The sequence below is a fragment of the Pelmatolapia mariae genome, linkage group LG23 (assembly GCF_036321145.2).
Source record: "Pelmatolapia mariae isolate MD_Pm_ZW linkage group LG23, Pm_UMD_F_2, whole genome shotgun sequence".
NCBI lineage: Eukaryota > Metazoa > Chordata > Actinopteri > Cichliformes > Cichlidae > Pelmatolapia > Pelmatolapia mariae.
In genome coordinates, this window is record NC_086246.1 from 4913842 (window position 1) to 4920653 (window position 6812).

A 6812-nucleotide genomic window follows, 5' to 3' on the forward strand; every position below is an offset into this window, starting at 1 on the left:
CATATCAAACATCCTTGAAAGAGTCAAACAGCTAACAGATCATCTGCAGAGGAATGGCTTATTTGAAGAGTTTCAGTCAGGTTTCAGAGCTCATCACAGCACAGAAACAGCTTTAGTGAAGGTTACAAATGATCTTCTTATGGCCTCTGACAGTGGACTCATCTCTGTGCTTGTCCTGCTAGACCTCAGTGCAGCGTTCGATACTATCGACCATAATATCCTATTAGAGCGATTAGAACATGCTGTAGGTATTACAGGTACTGCACTGCAGTGGTTTGTATCATATCTATCTAATAGACTCCAATTTGTTCATGTAAATGGAGAGTCCTCTTCACACACTGAGGTGAATTATGGAGTTCCACAGGGTTCAGTGCTAGGACCAATTCTGTTTACATTATACATCCTTCCCTTAGGCAGTATCATTAGAAGACATAGCATAAATTTTCACTGCTATGCAGATGACACCCAGCTCTATCTATCCATGAAGCCAGGTAACACACACCAATTAGTTAAACTGCAGGAATGTCTTAAAGACATAAAGACCTGGATGGCCGCTAACTTTCTGCTTCTTAATTCAGATCAAATATATCAGCTCTGCGTATTTCAGAGTGGCCTTTTGTTGTGGGCAGTCTAAGGCACACCTGTGCAATATTCATGCTGTCTAATCAGCACCTTGACATGCCACACCTGTGAGGTGGGATGGATTATCTCGGCAAAAGAGAAGTTCTCACTAACACAGATTTAGACAGATTTGTGAACAAAATTTGATAGTAATGGGTCCTTTGTCTATGTAGAAAATGTTTCAGATCTTTAAGTTCAGCTCATGAAAAATGGGAGCAAAAACAAAAGTGTTGCTTTTATATTTTTGTTCAGTGTAGTTAGGGCTGGATCAGGTGACCCTGAATCCTCCCTTAGTTATGCTGCAATAGGTTTAGGCTGCTGGGGGATTCCCATGATGCACTGGGTGTTTCTTCTTCAGTCACTATGTGTTAACAGACCTCTCTGCATTGAATCATACTTGTTATTAATCTCTGTCTCTCTTCCACAGCGTGTCTTTATCCTGTCTTCCTTCTCTCACCCCAACCAATCACAGCAGATGGCCCCGCCCCTCCCTGAGCCTGGTTCTGCTGGAGGTTTCTTCCTGTTAAAAGGGAGTTTTTCCTTCCCACTGTCACCAAAGTGCTTGCTCATAGGGGGTCATATGATTGTTGTGGTTTCTCTGAATATATTATTGTAGGGTCTACCTTACAATATAAAGCACCTTGAGGTGACTGTTGTTGTGATTTGGTGCTGTATAAATAAAATTGAACTGAACTGAAGTTAATTGACTATGAAGACCTTGGTGAATATAAATCAAATTTGAATAAACTGTTAACATGACCCCATTCTACACCTACACAAAGTTTGATCATACACCCCTCGACCACTCTACCAAAATGATAACCTACCTGGGATGTGCTGTTTTGTAGAAGATGCAATATTGACTCACCATTATGAATACAGTGTTCGAGATGGACATCATGATTCGGTCTAATTGTATTTATGTATGTTGCTAGAAACCAGCCACACCGGTAGTATGCCAAAGGTGGAGGAGAAGAGAACTCGTAGGCACTTCTGGCATCTGGATAAAACATCATCCTCTTCCTCCTCACCTTCATCTCCTAAACTAAAGTCAGAGCTCTAACACACAAAAACATGCAGAAATATGTTTATTTACTCCAGATATTGTCACAGTAACGTATTGTTAACACATTAGACATGTAACTCTCCCATCTCCAGACAGCTGGCAACAAGCAGACTTAACAACAGTAGTTGGTCATAGACTAACATGCTACCTAATGTTAGGCTTGAGTGCCCTATACATCATAATTTCCCTTTAACAAACAGTTTAATTACTTTCTCGTAATATATCAATTTATCGATGAAGTATCAAAAATGAACAGATGTACCACAGCCCCAGTTGTTTGTCCTACACTGGCCACTGTAGCTGGGATTATGCACTTGCACTAGAAGGGGCAAGAAAGCAGTTGACTGCAGTCTACTGACATCTAGTGGTGAGTTTTATGTACTGTACCTTTGCATTTTTCTGATCTTGCAATAACAGAAATAACAGTTTCCATACAGCAGACAGACAGACTTGTCTCTTTAAAGTTCCATGAGCTGCAAATCATAAATCTATTGTACAACTTTTTAAAAAGCATCTGTACAAATAAAATAAAAATTATATCAATGTTTGTCAGGCCAAGCATTTTAATTATAAATTTTGTCGATAAAAATAGGTCATTTTATTGATAAATAGCCTTAAAAAATGTAACTTATTGGTATTTAAATCTATGTTCTTGTCTCTGCAATTCCAGCAGGGTAAAAGAAGCTTATCAGCATTAACAGCTGGACTTCATTCAGTAGTATTAGTAAGATGCGACTTATTTCCCATTAGAAAATCTATGTAGCATTTACAGTTTACTCTAACTAAAACAGTTAGAATCTAGCACTTCCAGCTAATTTTAAATGTAACTTTGGACAAGTGTTCTGCATATCACTGTAAAAAAAAAAATTGTAGAATTTACGGTGAATTACTGGCAGCTGTGGTTGCCAGAATTTCACCGTGGAAAATATAGTGATAATGCAGAATACATAACGGTATACTTTGTTGAGAAATGTAAAATTCACAGTGAACTTTGGCTTTTGTACAATAATTACATTGAAGTAAAAAACTAATATAAGGTAAACCAGTTAAAATACATTTTAATAAGCTTGATTATCGTCTCCTATTGACAAAGCACAGAAGAGCTGTATAATACAAAACATGTTTTTTATTCAAAAGTTCATATTTACAGTAAATTACTGGCAGCTGTTGTAGCCAGAATATCATCTAAAAAATTAAGGTCCAATAAATGAGGTAATAAACATAACAGGGCTGATTGGCATAAAATTTACATTCTATGACTTTTTGTTATAATTTGCTAGAAACATTAATGAAAAACCAGTAGAGACAATGATTAAATTAAACAGTTAATATTAAATAATCAAATTAATGACTAAAAAGGCACTGATCTTGTTAATATCAAACTTAATGCAACCAAAAACAAATAAGTGCATAATAAACAGTCAAATAAAATTTAAAACACTTGATACTTGCAGTGGTTGACAAAGTTTCTTTTTATCCAGACTTGATAGTAGAGGGCTTTCAAAACAGTCTCTGATGGTGTCGGAGGAACTGGATCAGGTTTTGGATCCAATGTGTTTGAGGACTTGCATGTTGTTCTTCAGATGCTCGGTGTAGATTAGCCTTCTTTCCCCGCAGTCTGAAAGCAAATACAAAGCACAATAAAGCAAACTGCCCATTTCAAAAACAAATACACATGTATCCAGCAAATATACAATCTTACATTTAATAGAGCTGACACAATTAATCGTATAATGATTTACAATTGTGATGCATTGCAATGCGGACATATATTATGGAGGACCACAAGAGCCACGCGCATCGAAATAAAAATTTCTGTGCTTTAATAATGAATTGTAGAATAAATTCTGCAATTGTAAATTCATTTTTGAATTCCAATTTAATAAACTGCATTTCAAAATCCTTTTTCCAATTGCAATTTAATAAACTGCATTTCAAAATCCTTTTTCCAATTGCATTTCAAAAAACATTTTTGAATTGCAATTTAATAAACTGCAGTTAAAAATCCTTTTTCCATTTGCACTTTAATAAACTGCATTTCAAAATCCTTTTTCCACTTGCACTTTAATAAACTGCAGTTCAAAATCCTTTTTCCATTTGCACTTTAATAAACTGCAGTTCAAAATCCTTTTTCCATTTGCACTTTAATAAACTGCAGTTCAAAATCCTTTTTCCATTTGCACTTTAATAAACTGCAGTTCAAAATCCTTTTTCCATTTGCAATTTAATAAACTGCAGTTCAAAATCCATTTCCCTTTCCTGTTCGCTCCGGGATTAGGTGCTGGATTAGCTGTTGGATTAGCTCTTCGATTAACAACTTGCTGGAGGCTGTTCAAATTAGCCACACCGTGGGATGTAAGGAGCTCTCTGATTGGTTGGTCAGACACAGGCTGTCTGCCAGCCTGGATTTTTCTAGCTCGTAGCTTCTCCCTGCTAAGAAGCGTGTGTGCTTGTACAAAGGCCGTTCAGCCTCGGGATTTACACTCGGCTCGACACGGATATGTGAAGAATGAAGGGACCCTGCAGCGAAACGGAGAGCCAACCTCTGACTGAGTGCCTGTTTACGCAGTCTGACCACCTGTTGAAGGTAACGTGCTAACATGGCTAACGCTAGCATCACCGCACATAGCTCCGTTATTTTAAGGACATCTTAGTTTATGAAGGTTTTACGTCGCAGCTGTACGAGCTCGCTGCGTGTTTTGTAAGCTGCTGTGCTCTTCACAAATAAAGCTGGAAGCAGCTCAGACTGTTAGAACCAGCACTGAGGCCTGTTACATTTATACAGTGTTAGAGCAATGGCTGCAACCTACAGCCTTTAAACTAGCGATTAAAATGCTGACAGTAAACTCGTCAGTCCAGATGTTACCACATTACTTTGTGATACTTAGAGTTAAAACAACTGAGACAGGCTGATTAAAATAACAGCTGTCAGTTCTCTCATTCCTTATATCAAGACTGGAGATCACACTACTGATTTCAGTTCATTTAATATGTGAGTGCACAGATTCATTCTCAACTGGACATAAATGATGATCAAAGGTTGTATATATGATGAATTCATCAAATCCCAGCCTCTAACACAGTGCGCTGAATCTTAGCTTTGAATGTCCAGTATATTCTAATCAGTGCAATTTAAGCATTCACTGAACCTACAGTAGCTACACCTGTGTGGTAAAGATACAGATAATGAAGTTTAATTATTAATACAATATACATCATGAAAAATGAAAGCTGAAATTGATTCAGTTTAGTACTTTTCTCTGTATGTTCTGTGATTATAAAGGCCTTAAATTCTGTGATATATACTGTAAATGATTTTCACAGAGGTCTTAAAGTACTTAAATCACTGCTGATAGTCTGGTTGTTTATATTTTCACGTTTTTGTGTCTGTAGGGCTGTTTGATGACGATTTGGACTCCTCTGGGAGATGAGGACACACCCACATCTGTTCCATACTGCAGCCATGGATGGTGTTACAGCTCTGAGTCAGCTTTGGGCCATCAGACGCACACACTGGAAAACCAGCACCTTCATGCAGGAGAGACGGCCTCAGTGATGTAGGTTCATAAGCTAGTTCAAACATTTCTGGCCTCTTATCACTTAGATTCCTTAAGCTTAAAAGTGGATGCATTTAAAGCAGGAACTGCACACCTAGCTGTCAAAAGTTTGGCAGCATGAGTAAAGTTTTGTAGGGTCCTTGTTAAAAATTCCACAAGCACCACATTTGTCATATAGTTCATTTTGTACAGGACATTTTTGAAATTATAAACTATATATTCTAGTTATCCACTTGTCAGTAATTTTTGAGTAAATGGATGGCACTGATAAATCAGTGGTGATTCACCTGCAAATGTTTTTAACAAACTTTGTTTTTTGTAGAATTAATCAGCAGCTGTGAGGAGATGCATTTGAATATCTTCTGGTTCCACTTTTCCTAACCTGGAAGCTGAGGATGGCTAATTCCTGACAAGGACACAAACCTCAGCGCTTATCATGGGTGTTACATCCTCCGTGCAGCAATTCCAGAGAAAACGAGAGAGCAACGACCACTCATTAAGACCAGCCAGAAATCTGTCCCTTTCTGGCATCATATGAGGATATTACATTTTGACTTAATTCTGCTCAATTAAGTGTTTTGATCGTTGATCCAGTATAGCAGCTTTGTGTTGTGCAGCAAGTTAAAACCCATTGTCCTCACGAGCACAGCATCTAACAACTCTCCTTAAAAAAACCGAAGGACTTTAACTGGACACAATGGTTTCCAGTGGGAGATACATTCATCACTCATCCGTGACACTGGAGAAGTCACCTGGATGAGTGATAAAACAATTTTCCATGGAAAATCCAGAGGAACTAAACTTTGTTGTTGTTTCTCTGGGCTCAATTTCAGCCTCAGGAGCATCTCTCAGAAGAAAACATTTTGCCAATAATCAGATAGAAAGATTGTTGAACCAGGTGGTATTCTCTGGGGTTTAAGACCAAAACTGAACTCAGTGAAATGACATTAGACTGGAATTCATAAGATGAATCGAAATACTGCTGAAGCTGATATATATATATATATATATATATATATATATATATATATAAAAAAAATATATGTGTGTGTGTGGTTTTTTTTTTTTCTCCAATTCACCAGGTCTGTAAAGTTCAGTATGACTGTGGTACATGATACAAAAGAATAAATACAGAAGAATAAAGACTTTATGTGAATAACTTTACTCTTCTTAAAAATAACTCATAAAACAAGTAAAAGTACAAATGTGTACAAGTTAGAGACTTACTCAGTAAGTTTACACTCTTTTGTAGTGATTTTAATTATGTGTTAAAGAAGAAAGAGATTAGGAGGTGAGGTAGAGGATGCAGAGTCCATCATCACTGAGGCCGTCTCTCCTGCATGAAGTCCAGGTGCTGGTTTTCCAGTGTGTGCGTCTGATGGCCCAAAGCTGACTCAGAGCTGTAACACCATCCATAGCTGCAGTATGGAACAGATGTGGGTGTGTCCTCATCTCCCAGAGGAGTCCAAATCGTCATCAAACAGCCCTACAGACACAAAAACGTGAAAATATAAACAACCAGACTATCAGCAGTGATTTAAGTACTTTAAGACTTCTGTGAAAATCAT

The 6812-nt window shown here is 37.5% G+C and overlaps 1 long non-coding RNA gene across 1 annotated transcript; it reads left to right on the forward strand.

Annotated features, from left to right (window-relative positions):
- Positions 1-4113: 4113 nt before the first annotated feature.
- On the forward strand, positions 4114-6148 carry LOC135932315 (uncharacterized). The gene is made up of 3 exons (XR_010573413.1): positions 4114-4274; positions 5081-5244; positions 5567-6148. It is a non-coding gene; the product is annotated as an uncharacterized LOC135932315 (long non-coding RNA).
- Positions 6149-6812: the final 664 nt, after the last annotated feature.